Raw genomic sequence first — 14,096 nt, 5'->3', positions numbered from 1 at the left:
CTGCAGTTGCACCATTGGCCTTGAAAATGCCTTTGGGATCTCATGGTAATGCGTGTGCACCCACATGTGTGAATTTAGGCGCACATGTATGTGTACATAGGTTCAGAATAGTGATTTTGCTTTGCAAAACTGAAGACATGTATTCCAAGTTTTTTTTTTAGGTGGAATCTTTTCCCACAATTGTTCCAGCTGTAGGTAATACAAGAGCTTGACTGCAGTGTATTCTGGAAAATTTCTCTGAAGTGGGAAGGTATGCTAATCAGCACGTCTAAAGAGCACAGAGAAAACTCAATAAGAGGGCAGGCAGCCTTCCAAATTCAGAACAGTAAGTGTGAGGGATGTTACAAACAGAAATGCATTCGATGCAGCTTTCTTCACCCAAAGGGATGGACTGAGGTAAATGTCAAGGTCTGGGAGCTGCAGTGTTTTCAGGCCTCAGCCATTTGTCTGGAATTTGGGGGATCTGAGACAATACAAGAAAATATCAGGAGTCTTGGTGAATGGCGCTGTCAGTTGTAAAGGGTAGATTTACAAAACTGGGTTATCGACCCCTGATGAACTCAGGCGCAAACCATAAAACAAAGGCTAGAACTCAGGCAAGTTGAATAGGCTGATAGTATGAGAGTGATTTGTCTCAGGACAATCTGGGGATCTAGTCCAAGTTCAGCAGTTTCTAGGCTGGAAACTTGAAGAGTGAACTCAGATTCCATAAGAAAGTGGGTAGATCTGCTAAAACACTGGCCACTTTTGATCGACTGTGTGGTTGACACGAATGGAACCAGTGTGATGAAAATGATACTTAAACCCACTATGTTTTCTCCAGCTTCAAGCACTTGATGCAGGTTCCTCCTTCCTTCCTGAAGCACTCATCTTCTTCCTTTATACATTCCCCAGCTTATTCCTACTTACCACTGAGGCCCCAGCTTAAATATCAAGTCTTCAGAAGTCCTTTCCTGAAATCCTGTCTAGATTGGGTTCTTCTGCTCTGTGTTCATTAGTTACCCTATACCTATTTTCCCTCGAGGTTACAGGCTAGTGAAGGGAGAGACTAGTTTTCTTGCCTACTGCTATATCTCAATCCTTAACACTGGATCTAGCTTGAGTCTGAGCCAACAGAGACTCACAGAAAAGGGATTTTTCTCAAGGCCATGTGACTATAATTATTGGAGCTGAGGCTCAAACCCAGGTTTCCTGACTTCTAATCTAATGGGGTTTTGGTCTAGATAGCACAAAAGAATTCTGCAGTAAAAGACGGGTATTCTAAATCCTGAACGCCATTTGGATTGCTTGGACAATCAATGAATTTGGACATAACTTCTCTGGCGTCAACTGTCCACTCCTGATAAATGGTGCACCCATGACCCTTCCTAGTTCAGAGGTATGATGTGAGAATGTAGTGGGACCAAGGCTGTACAAATTTGTTGAGAAAACTATTCTGTAACCATGGACAAGAACACAGGTGATAGTAACATTCATCTTTTCACACTTTTCATAGTGCTTTCCAGCTCAAGCTTCAATTGCATTTCATAAGGTGATTCAGACTAGGATTTTATACGTATAAACTGTGTGTCCATATTTTATGTGTATAAAATCCCAGTCCACTGTATCAAACTGATGTCCAAATAACTCCTAATTCACTCAAGGTCAGCAGTAGAACTTGAATTGGCCTCTAATTCTTTAAAACAATTTTTTTATATAAAATTTTCATGGAGCTCATTGTGGTGAACATTTATATTTTTATGTCAAATGAAAGAGGTGGACAGCCCTACTTGCTTTATTTTATTAAAGGAAAAGACCAGTAGGAACTTAAATCTCTGGATGCTTGTTCTCTAGCCTTCTATGGTTTAATACATCTGATTTAAGGGAAGTCAAGTGTTGACCTTGTACCCCACCAGCTGCCCACACATGCAGGCATTCCACTTGCAGGGAAATGAGCATGGATCAATAGAACCTTCTCCTCTGTAGAGGATATGGCTCACAGTCTAGCACTACTAATGGAGACTAATGGGTGATCAGGGACATTGCTTTCAAATGGAGAAGACAACAGAAAAATGCCAAGCTGTTCAATTACAGTATTTAGCAGAATAGGCTTACTTTGGTATTCTTGGCTTCAGCTCAAGGCAAAAGCCAGGATCCTTGACTCAGTGACTGTCACCATTATTTCCCCCTCTCCCCTTCATAAGCAATGTCTCCTTGATACTCTAAAGCAGTGGTTCTCAACCTTCCTAATGCCGCGACCCTTTAAATACAGTTCCTCATGTTGTGGTGACCCCCAACCATAAAGTTATTTTTGTTGCTACTTCATAACTGTAATTTTGCTACTGCTATGAATCATAATGTAAGTATCTGATATGCAGGATGTATTTTCATTGTTATAAATTGAACATAATTAAAGCGTAGTGATTAATCACAAAAACAATATGTAATTATATATGTGTTTTTCCGATGGTCTTAGGCGACCCCTGTGAAAGGGTCGTTCGACCCCAAAGGGGTCGCAACCCACAGGTTGAGAACCGCTCCTCTAAAGTCTAAGACATGTTTTAATCATCTTACAGGGGGATGGTTTGTGATAAAGTAGGTAGTCCTGTCCCTCTGACTATACACTTTATATATGCTTTAAAGTATTAAGGTTCTTTCTTTCACCTCATAAAATCAGGCAGGCAGCAAGCAAAGCAGCATGGGCTGCGATTTGACAGCACAGTCACCAAACTTATCCTAAAAGCAGGTGGTGGCCGTGGATGTAGTGCTGTTTTCCTGGGGGAGCAGCCTGGTCCATACAGGTTCTGCCTCCAGCAACATCGTGATGAAGAGTAAGAGAACTGAGTTTTCAGGTCAGAAATGGCTTTGAATATGAGCTTTGACAGTTCCTGATTATGTGAGGTAAGTCAAGTAATTTAACCTCTCTGCACCTGTCTCATCAGCGACACAATGGAGACACTCTCTCAAGATTCTTCTGAGAGTCAAAGAGAAACACTAACTTTCCTGGCCCAGCATGAGATAATGAGGCTGGCACAGCCCTTTAGGTCCTTTGCATGCCTTTGAAATAGAGCTATTAGTGGGGTTTTAAAGGAATGCATTTGCATTCCTGATCACTCTTCCTTCTGTTTAGCTGTCTGATCAGGTGGTTCAGTAAATCCAGCCTTGACCTACGGAGACCACTGCCCCATTTTGAAGCTCAAGGTCTATGGCAACTCAGTGTAAGATTTAATGAGCTAGAAAAGGATTTTTAATATGTTATTTATTGATTTCCAAAAGGGGAAGGGAGAGGGAAGAGCTAGAAACATCAATGATGAAAGAGAATCATTGATCGGCTGCTTCCTGCATGCCCCCTACTGGGGATTGAGCTCACAACCCAGGTATGTGCCCCGACCCGAATCCAACCTTGACCTCCTGATTCACCGTTCAGTGCTCAACCACTGTGCCATATTAGCTGGGCTAGAAAATGATTTTTAAATTTAAAAACTTAAGGGCAATGCTTGGAGGTCTTAGTGATGAGTTTTACCCTAAGAAGTAGCATAGGGAGACACAGAATAGAACATTGGAGCAGATTCTCCAAAATGAAAATGGAGACTAAATCTTTAAACAAAGTTTAAATTACTATGTCTGAGCGTGAAAGGAAATACAGTACCCTATGCCCCTGGGCCTTGGTCTGGCCTGTTTTTATGGCCAAGATGATAAAAATCTGGGATGGAAAACCCAGGAATACGGAAAGTAATCTGAGCTTATCCAATGTGGCGCTCTCTCCCACCATGCTGTGTGTGGTAGGGGAGCAGCCCTGTTAACAAGGAGGCACCTAGGTGTATGAATCGCACGTGGGCCTCCTGATACCTTCGATGGCCTGTGGTGACATGCACGGATCTTGCTGGCTGCTCCTCCCTGTGTCTGTGAGAGGCCTGGGTGGATTGGAGGAGTTCTGCATTTGAGATGAGGATGTCCTAGCATGTGACAGCCTAACAAATGCAGGCAGATGGCAAGGCAGAACCTGGTAACCGGCAGCGGGAGCCGCATTAACTCTAGAGAGAGCAAACAGGGCAGCCACACCCCTTTAGTCAACAGGAGAGGATGCTCGATGTCCAGACAAGGTGGGCAGGGCAGATGCAAAGGCAGCAGGGGGGCAGGCAGCCCTCCCTCCGCAGCCCTGGAGCTGCTCAAGCTTTGCCTACATGCTTCCTCATGGAAAGGAGGATGAAAGCGCCTTCTTGAGGCAGCAGAAAAAACACAGGTCATTTACACTGTGAAATTAGCTTGATGTTGAGATGGCCTCACACATACAACAAGACCTTTCCAGAGGCCATGGGACAGAAAGACCACATTTAAATACGCAAAACACACTCTTCCTGAAATCAATGGAAACACACAATGAGACAAAAGCAAGGGACCAGATGGGGCGAGTTAGCACGCTTTGCAGAGGCTGCAGGTAGGACAGAAGGACCACACTCCCTGGATCCTGGGATTCGAGATGTCTGTGTGTCCTGTCAGCCTCCACGCTTTGGTCTCCTCCTCTGCTGCTGATATGGTGACAGGACCAGAGTTAAAGTTCAAGCAAGTGGCCCCAGACAGAAGTTGCCCTGGGCCAGTGGCACCCACGTGCTCTGGACTTAGGGAAGTTATGTCTGGTTAACAGCTAAGCTTGCCAATTACCCAAATGAAGAGTTGCCTCATTTGTCTTATTTGTGTTTTGGGGGCAGAGGACACAGAGACAGAATGAGAGTCTCCAATTGTTATTGATTGATTTCAGAGAGAGGAGGGATTAAGGCCTCATGTATATTAAGTGCTCATATATATTTAGTGCCTCATATATTAGTATTGCATAAGCCTTGTGTACATTGAGTGTGCAGCAATCATTTAGCACCCAGGTGCCTCATGACTACTAGGTATCTTTTGCTCCTTCCATCTTGTCCTATGTATGTTGAGCACGCAGATATTCCATGTAAACCAGTTATCCATGCTTAACATAACTTAAAGTATTTCTATTATCAAAGCTGACACAGTCTTACAAAAATTCATCTCAATAATAGAAATCAATACTCTTTAAAAACAAAGGCATTTTTCACATTTACAACCTGACTGCCTATTTACCTAGAAGATGAATTCTAAACTACAAATTAATGCAATATCTTTGCCTGGAAAGTTAAAGTTTCCCTTTTTTTCTTTCTTTCTTTCCGCCACCATTGAGAATGAGCAGTCCAGAGCAAGATGAAGAGATTCCCAGACAAAGAAAAACCACCTGATTTTCTGCTTTTGAGCTGCAGTTCACAGAATGTCACAGAACACTTCGCAGAGCAGCATGGTGTCCAGTGAATTCATGATGGCTCCACACCTCCTCTCCCGCCCCTTTCCTTCCTTGCGGTCCCTTGTCCCTCCCCACCCAGCCTCCATTTGTGCTTAGTTCCTTACATCTGCCCCTTCCCCCACTGTGGTGGTCACTATCAGTCCCAACTCTAGGACATAGCAGTTCTGAAGTTGGAGCCTGGACTCAGGCTGTCTGATGTCACATGGACAGGCAGCGGCTGCCCAGGCTGCTTACGCATTGGATGGCTTCCTTCCAGAAGGGGGACATTTACAGGAAAAGTATCCTGTAAAAGGGAGACGTGAGGAGCTCCCAAGCTGTTTTTTGTTAAGGTTGTGGAGGCCATAAGCCTAGGTCCGTCGAGAGCCTGTCCATTCTGAAAGGGGCCCCAGCTGGAGTCCTGCAATGGAGCAGGGGTGCCAGGTCTGAAGAGAAATAGCACAAAAAGGGGGGAAGAACGAGAGTGCGGAGGCTTCAGTGACAAACATCACCTACACAAGGGAGCCACAGATCAGCGTCTGTGAATGGGAGTGTGATGCCTTCAATTGCAGGTGAGATCACTTCTCATCCTCAGGGCACTTCAGTGACTCGTCTCCTCTAGGTGATGAAGTCCAAGCCCCTATGCAAACATCACGGGTCCTCTCTCTGATCTCACACTTCCTTTGCAGGGACTCTGCCTGGCATAACCGTCTACACAGCCCCATAGGGCTCTGCGCCACCCTCCACACCACCCCTCCCGGCCCTCCCCACCCTCCCACCCCCGCCCAATATCTCAAACAAGTTGTCCCCTGTGAGATTCTGGTCATGCTGTTCCTTCTGCCTGGAAGACCTGTCTCCCTCTCCCCTGTCTCTTTTCTGTCTGAAGAATTCTCCGCCCTCTGCCACTGCTTGCTCAAGCCAGTATCGCAGCTCCCAGCAGGGCTTGCCTTAGTACCTTGGAAAGTATCTCTCTTTCTAATGAAAATGGTCTCTGGAGGCAGGAACTGTATCTCATCTCATCTCTGACTCTCACAAACTACACCAGGTTCCCTGCACGTGGTAATTGAATTAATTAATTCCCTTGATTCATTAATTAATACAGAGCTGTTCCTGCATGTGGGTTCTATCTCATGCCCTGGCAGGGGCTGCGACATCCCTAAGACACATTTCTCACTGATGGGTACTGATTTACTGGGCTTGAACTGATGACCAATTTTGCTTCCTTGAATAGAAAGTAAAAAAGCTCAACTCCTGACAGTTCCTTGGCTGCTGATGTAGTAGCAGAACATTGTGTCAAACCCTAAGAAATTGAATTGCACTCAGCCGTGATGGGCGACACGCACAATTAAAGATGTTGATAATTAGCATTTATGAACACAACTTAAGATTAAATCGTTACTAAGGGGATATGCATGAGGCTTGAGGTTTCCTTTTCCTGGCGAATACTCTTCTTTTCATGCTGGAAATCAATTAAGCATGAGGAGCAAAGTGGGAAAATTATACATTTTCGTGATGCGTTCCTTTGAATGAAGACAAAACAAGAACGGAAGAGAAAGGCCAAGCTCATCTGACTCATGGCTTGGTGGTTCTTGTAAAGAGATAAATACTTACTTGCAGTCAAATGGATAATTGATTTTTTAAAATTTGAGGACTGGGAAAAAAGTGCCTCAGCCTAGTGAATTTCAAAATGAAAATGAGGGAGTCGTTTTTTTGTTTTTTTTTTAAGTATATCTTTATTGATTTCAGAGAGGAAGGGAGAGGGAGAGATAGAAACATCAATGATGAGAGAGAATCATTGATCGGCTGCCACCTTCACCCCCCTCCCACACTCACTGGGGATGGAGCCCACAACCCAGACTGGGAATCAAACCGTGACCTCCTGGTTCATAGGTCAATGCTCAACCACTGAGACACAATGGCTGGGGTAGGGAGTTCTTTATTGATAGCTTTTCCTGTGAAACTTGAAAGAGCTTCTTCTATATTACAGAAAAACTGATGGTAAAGGAGCTAAAGCTCAGGGTGGAGGGATTATATCAGGGGTGGGCAAACTTTTTGACTCGAGGGCCACAATGGGTTCTTAAACTGGACCGGAGGGCCGGAATAAAAGCATGGATGGAGTGTGTGTGTGAACTAATATAAATTCAAAGTAAACATCATTACATAAAAGGGTACGGTCTTTTTTTTTTTTTTTTAGTTTTATTCATTTCAAACGGGCCGGATCCGGCCAGCAGGCCATAGTTTGCCCACGGCTGGATTATATCAAGCAGGAGGGACGTGGTGCTTTGCAATGTGGTGATGTATTTTAGGGTCCTGAGACGTCGCCTGCCCCTGTCAAGAACAGTCATGCCCAGAAAACGGTCACCCTCTGCTCTGCCTGGCAGCCAGCCCTGCCTGCGAGGTTCCATCAGGTGTCATATAGAAAACTCTTCTAGAAGGGACCACCTTTGTGCTTCACAGCTTGTGAATTTCTAAAATTGAACCCCAACTAAAATGGTGATGTTAATAGTTGGTGAGGATTTGGTGAGGACTAAAGCATAGGTTATATTTATCTCTGTATCTATCATCATGGATTCATGTAGTAATCCACTGAGTGGGCAAATCTCTGTGTGTGTGTATGTACATGTGTGTATTGGAGTTTCATACCTGCTTAGCCCTTTTGTATATAAATGAGAGACAATATATCATATCGTTTGAGAGCATGAGCTTTGCCATCTGTCAGACTGATGTTTGCACACTGGCTCTGCCTTTCAGTAGCTGAGGGAAATGCTACTACCTCATAGGCGGAAAGTCATCTTCAATAAGATGACACTTTGGTAGAGCGCCTGGTTCATAGTAAACGTCAATGCATGCCTGTTGTTGTTACTATTGCAGAAAATGCCTTCATCTCTTTGGCACTCTTCAAAGATCAGGCTTCAAGTGGAGGGACTGAATGATCAATATTTCTGCTGTTCTAGTTACGACTTCTCACATTGGACAAGGGGCTGGAGTGAGGGCTGACCTCCAGCTCCGGTCCTTTGCTGTCTGGTGCCCGTCTTTGCCCTCCTCAGTGAATGCCAGGGGCTGCCACACCGGAGAGCTGTCACCTATAATCTGAATCTCTATCACTTGTGAGCTGCTCTGAGAATAAACTCTACAACATATTCTGGGTGTATGTTCTGAGAAAACCAGAAATTGCTTCCAGGAGCATATAGTCTCGGAAAACAATCTTGTTTTTGTAATGACTGTGACTGCTTTCTCCTTGATTACATGAGCAGTAAGTACTCATTAAAAATCACTGGAAAATGCAAAAAAAGCACAACAGGCTGAACGGAAGGTTGGCTGGACCTCACTTTTTGGTTGGGTCATAGACTTGGTCATCTCAGGGGCAGAGAGGCCAGGACCCCGGAGACTGACATGAGCAAAGCAGGCTCTCATGGCAGCGAGGAGACCTCAGGATGTGTCTGGGTTGCTGGGTGCCATGCTGTAGTTTTGCCATGTCCCCTGAGCTTCTGCAGTGAGGCTGTGGTACCCAGCTGGGGAAGCTGCCTCCGGTCACCACTGTCCTGCCATCACTCTGGGGACTAGAACAATGGGGAGTTTGGGAAATGCAGGATGCAGGGGGTTTTAGGCCTGTGGAGTCCCAGGCACTGAACCTGGACATGGATGGAATTCGGCTGCAGGGTCAGGCCTGGGCTTGGGACACAACCTCGCTGCCTATGGGGTGTGCTTAGTGCCCAGAGAGATGGCTGAGAACCAGGTCTCCCTGGGGAAGTTCCTGGCTCATAAGCCAGAAACACTGAAGACGGGCTGGGGAGAGATGCTCTGGCTGCTCAGCAAGGTGGAGCCTCAGAGCCCTGACACAGGCAATTCCAAGAAATGGTCTAGATCTGGGGTAATTTCTGCTCTAATGACCAGAGAAAGTGAGTTTTTTTGGGGGGTAGGGTAGGGGTGTGGGTGGGGACAGGGTCATGCTTGGAGTCTGCTGGTGATGTTCAGGACAGAGACGTTTCTGTGCCAGCTTAGGACAGCCGACCTGAGGATGGCAGCTGTCACGGGGCTATCCCCCAAAGACCCTAACATTTCTCAGTACCTAAACTGTCTCAGGAGCTATGCTTGCTTATGGGAACTGATTCCCGATTGGAAAGACCAAGGTGCCTGAAGCAAAGGCCAAGATAGCAACGGGGTATCGTGTGCAAAAGGGCTGAGTGCAACAGGGGAATAACTGCGCATGACTAAAAGGATGTGGCATCACAGCCTGTAGGTAGGAAGGGCTCCTTCTGAATTGGGGAGGAGGTGCCCTTAGAGCGTGAGCTCAACCTTCTCAACTCCTTGATGAAAGAATAAAGCTTCTGCTCTGCTTCACGGAGCTCAGTCTCCTTTTATTGGCACCAATGTCACTGGCAGAAGTTACCTTGGTTTGGTCGCTGACACAGGAGGGTCAGTAACTGCCACAACAACAAAGAGTGCCTCTGACTCCCTGGACTCCCACTCACTTCCTTCTCCATTCTGTATCAGCGTGGCCTCTCAGGGAAGCGGCTGCCCCAGGTGGCTGGGTCAAGATCTGCATCCAGCTCTGTCTGGTCCAAAGCTTATGCATTCTGCTACGATGGGTCCTTGTGGATTCCTATCGGCACCAAATCAAGTGAGTGAGTAGTCTCTGCCCTCAAGATGCTCACAGACTACAGGGGAGACAATAACTATAAACAATGCATGTCTTGTACAGGTGCACAAGCAATTATGAGTTCACAGAGGAGAGGCATACGTGTGTGTGATGGAAAAGGCATGTGTGTGTGTGTGTGTGAGTGTGTGTATGTGTGTGTGTGTGATATATATATATATATATATATATATATATATATATATATATATGGCTAATATGCAAAGTGTCCCCTCGGGAGTGCGACAGGGAGACTGGGAGTTCGATCACTCACTATGACATGCGCTGACCACAACGGGTGGCGCGGAACAAAGGGAGGCCCCGGCCGGCAGCCAGAAGGCCCCAATCAGCCCTGATCACTGGCCAGGCCTAGGGGCCCTACCTGTGCACGAATTTCATGCACCGGGCCTCTAGTAACAGAATAAGTGATGATCAGGGAAACCAGAAGGAAGAGGTGACATTTAAACTTGTCTTTGAAGGATGAGTATGATTTTTCAGGCTGGAACAGGGGATTTATCTGGGCAGCATGATCAGTGTGAGAAGAGATGCAGAAATATAGACATGCCCATGTGGCTTTGGCAGAGAAGCACAGAGTGGCTGTAGCATAGGGAGCCTGGGGATGAGATTCCGTGGCTGGGGATGCAGGCTACTCAGCTTTTAGCGCTGGGGTCTCTGCTCCAGACTCCCTGCCCTGCCCTTCAGCTGCACAAAGCACAAATGGGGGCCAGTGTAACTGGGGAGATACCCCCCACTTTATAGATGGATTTATTGCAGTCAAGGGAAGCTTGAGTTTAATAAAGTTGTATAAGTAGGCCCATAGATGACTTGAAAGTCATTCTACTTAGGGTTTAAACAAGTTGATGTTCTTCAAGAAAACTCCCAAAGTATCAAAAATATCTCAACATCAATAGGACTTGGGAGAAATTTACCACTATTTAATCTGAAAATAGTGGTAAATTTCATTTAGCTTGAAATATGTTTTAGTTTAGTTTGAGATGACTGACCCCTGCCTGCTTTGATGATGACCCATTCCAGGGAGAGATGGGAGCTGTGGAGGCTTGTATTCACTCTGCAAAGTCCTGAGAAATAAGCAATGAGAAATAACCAGCATAGATCCCAGTGGAGCCAAGAGCCCTGATGATGTCATTGGCTACTCTGCCACGGGGTCACGGGTTAGCTTTGTGACCACAGGGAAAACCCTTTGCCTCCACTATTTCCAACGGGGTCAATCCCTGCATGGCCCCCTTCTCCAGATGGACATTTTGAAAGTAAAATGGAATGATACATAGATTTGAGAATGATACTGGATTTAGATGTGATACTATTTCTCTGGGGGATGAATACGGCAGTTTAAGTGATTTTTAAAAAAATGGGAATGCGAAAGATCTCAAAAAAAAAAATTGCTCAGTTCTGACAGAAGCCTGCATTGCTCATAAGAAGGCACAAGAGGGTGCCATAGACTCAGCTAAAGGGTCTGTAAGGGTCTAGGAATTTCCTTTCTGATTTGATGCTTGTTGGGATTTCCCTGCACCTCTGTCTGCGGCACTGATGTTCCCAGTCCAGGGGTGAACATGGGGCAGCTTATCAGGGGTGTGTCAGCTTGACCCAGTTCAATTCTGACCTGGTACAATCATTCTAGTAAGTGGGCTTTTGCCTGGTTTCTCTATCCTCTGTTGTTTTACAATCAAAATCTCTTATCTTCGTTCATTTATCTGAATCTCAGTCTTGATAACTGGCACATTTTAAGACTTAGCTGAGAAATGTCTGGTGATCTACAAAGAATGGGACGAAGAAGGATCCGCCAGGGGCAGAGCCAGGGTGGGAGATAGAAGCACCTCAAAGCTGGAGGGCAGGGGTAGTTTCCTCTTGAACTAGATCCTGTGGAATGCCTTCTTCCAGGGAGAAGCTGGAAGTGAAGGTGCAGGGGAAGAAAAGGGGGTTTGCACACTGCTCCCCGGGGATTCCCCTGAATTTACTAGGATGCCAGTCTCCTTCCCCTCCCCTCTTATCTGCTGTTTCTCTCATTATCTGAGAGAGGAGCAGCAGACTGAATGCCTACAATTCAGGTTAATCACAGGGATTCCAGCAATGCCCTGGACACAGTGCTGAAGGTAATGGCATAACTGTGGTCCAGAAGAAGGACCTGGCCAGGAGTGAAAGAGATGGTTTTACTGACTTTATTGACTTGTCTCCTCAGGCCTTTCACTTCAATAACAGGCTGGTGGCGGATCTCAGCAGTGGTCTAGGGCGCCCTCTTCTGGAGGCCCTGATCTGCACAGTCTTGTGAGGGTAAAGGTGGGTGGACTGGGGTTGAAGGAGAGCAAGATTTTTCAAAGTATCCAGAATACAGGGTTCTTCGAGGTGGCCAGGATGCAGGGCTGCCTTGGGGAAGGTTAGGTTGGGGTGTGGTTATGGGGAAGCTCCGTGGGGTTGGGTGGTTCACAGAGCCCTAGCCCTCCGACAGTGGCCAGGGGAGCAAACCGCAGGGCTTCACTGGGGCGTCTTTTAGAGGCAGCTTTGCTAAAGGGCTTGGATTTGTGAAGAAGCACAGGGGGAGAGCCTCCCTTAGGGTCAAGCAGGACCTCTCTCAGATTGAATCGCAATCTTGGCTTCTCTGCCATAAAAAAGGGACTATGACTGGTAATGGGCTCCTGGGTTTTGTTCAAGGGTGTATTTACAACAGGTAACATCAAGGCTAAGCTATAAAATGAATTGTGTCAAATATTGGATTCAACTCATTTTTAAGCGAGGGGACCAAGAAGGTATTACAAGAGTTTAAAGAAGTCTAAAGAACTGTTTATAGATCAGGAATGATAAAGTGAATTTTGGAATGGTTACAAAACCAGGGTATTTACAAATGATTTAGGGGAGAGGTCTTTCCCACAGATTTTTTTGGCATGTCTATAGACAAGAATTATCCGGTTTTTATCAGTCACTGCTGTAAAATAGCTCCAAAGACAAGGGTGGGGCAGGCCCCTCTTAGAGTCAGATTCAGAATGAGAACCAGAGGGTGCACTCCTGTTTTCCCTGAAATGGGCTCTGCGGGTTAAGAGTTCTTGCAGGTGGGCACTTAGGATTTCCTAAGCATAGGGAGGCTTTGACCAAAACAGCTGGTGCCCCTGGAGAGAACTAGAAGTGGGCCGGGGGCGCCCCCTGGTGCTGGCGGGAGGAGATCACACTCACCACGCGCCAGGCACGGTTATAAACTGTATGCACATCCCTCCCCTTTGACCTTCCCACCACCGTGAGAGGCGGGAGTCAGTTACCATTTTACCTGCGAGAAGACGGAGCTCCTGGGCTGGGGGCGTGGGAGTAGGAGCAGCACCTTAGGGGTGAGGGTGTCCTAAAGGCAGTTAAGAATGGCGTCTCCCTGGGAGGGTCAGCGAGGCGGGAGGTGTGGGGACAGATGCCCAGGGCCTGCAGCAGCGCGGACGGGGCACCGGGGAGGGTGCATAAGGCACTGCCGGGCTTAGGGCGCCAAGGCACCCGGGATGCCGCGGAGAGAGCCTGGGAAAGGGGGAGTCCTGGGGATCCCCAGAAACCTCAGCGTGGCCAGGGCGATTACTCAGAGCAGCCCACTCGCTGGGACGATGACTCGTGATGCACACCCAACCCTCCCCTCTGGAGGAGAGATCAGGGACCCTCGGACACGGCGACAGGGCCAGGGTCTCCAGGGACGAGCAGGTTAGAGCGTCCTTGACGGATTTTGAATAGAAAGACCCGGGAGAGCAAGAAGCAGGGCTCCTGGAGCATCGCAGACGAGCGGGGAGCTGGGGACAATACCAAAGGGCGTCTGAGAGCTGACCACGGGGAGCATGGGGCAGGCAGAGAGACTAGAACCGGAGCTTGGCACCCTGAACGTGCCCCCGGATGCGGCCCGCGCGGTCCTCTAGGAAGGCTTGATCGGCTTAGAAACCTCAAGGGGAGTGCGTAGGGTGCCCGGCAGATCCTGGGGGGCCGAGGGGGGTTGACTAAAGCCGTGCGGGTCTTCCCGTGTCCGAGGCGCGGAGGAGGGCGCGAAGGGGCTAGGAACCTCTGGGCCAGGGGCCCAGGCGGAGGTTTAGACCCTCCCGCGGGGGCGGGGGTGTCCACGCGTGGCCTGGGGCGAGCGGCCTGCGGTCTCCGGGGGCTCTGAGCAGGGGGGAAAAGTTGTTGAGGGTGAGTCCTAATTGGGTCCTAGGCCGTCTCCCC

This window comes from Myotis yumanensis, unplaced genomic scaffold (assembly GCF_028538775.1).
Source record: "Myotis yumanensis isolate MYYU_CA2020_CCGP unplaced genomic scaffold, mMyoYum1.0.hap1 SCAF_11, whole genome shotgun sequence".
Lineage (NCBI taxonomy): Eukaryota > Metazoa > Chordata > Mammalia > Chiroptera > Vespertilionidae > Myotis > Myotis yumanensis.
Note: the sequence above shows the minus strand (reverse complement) of the source record.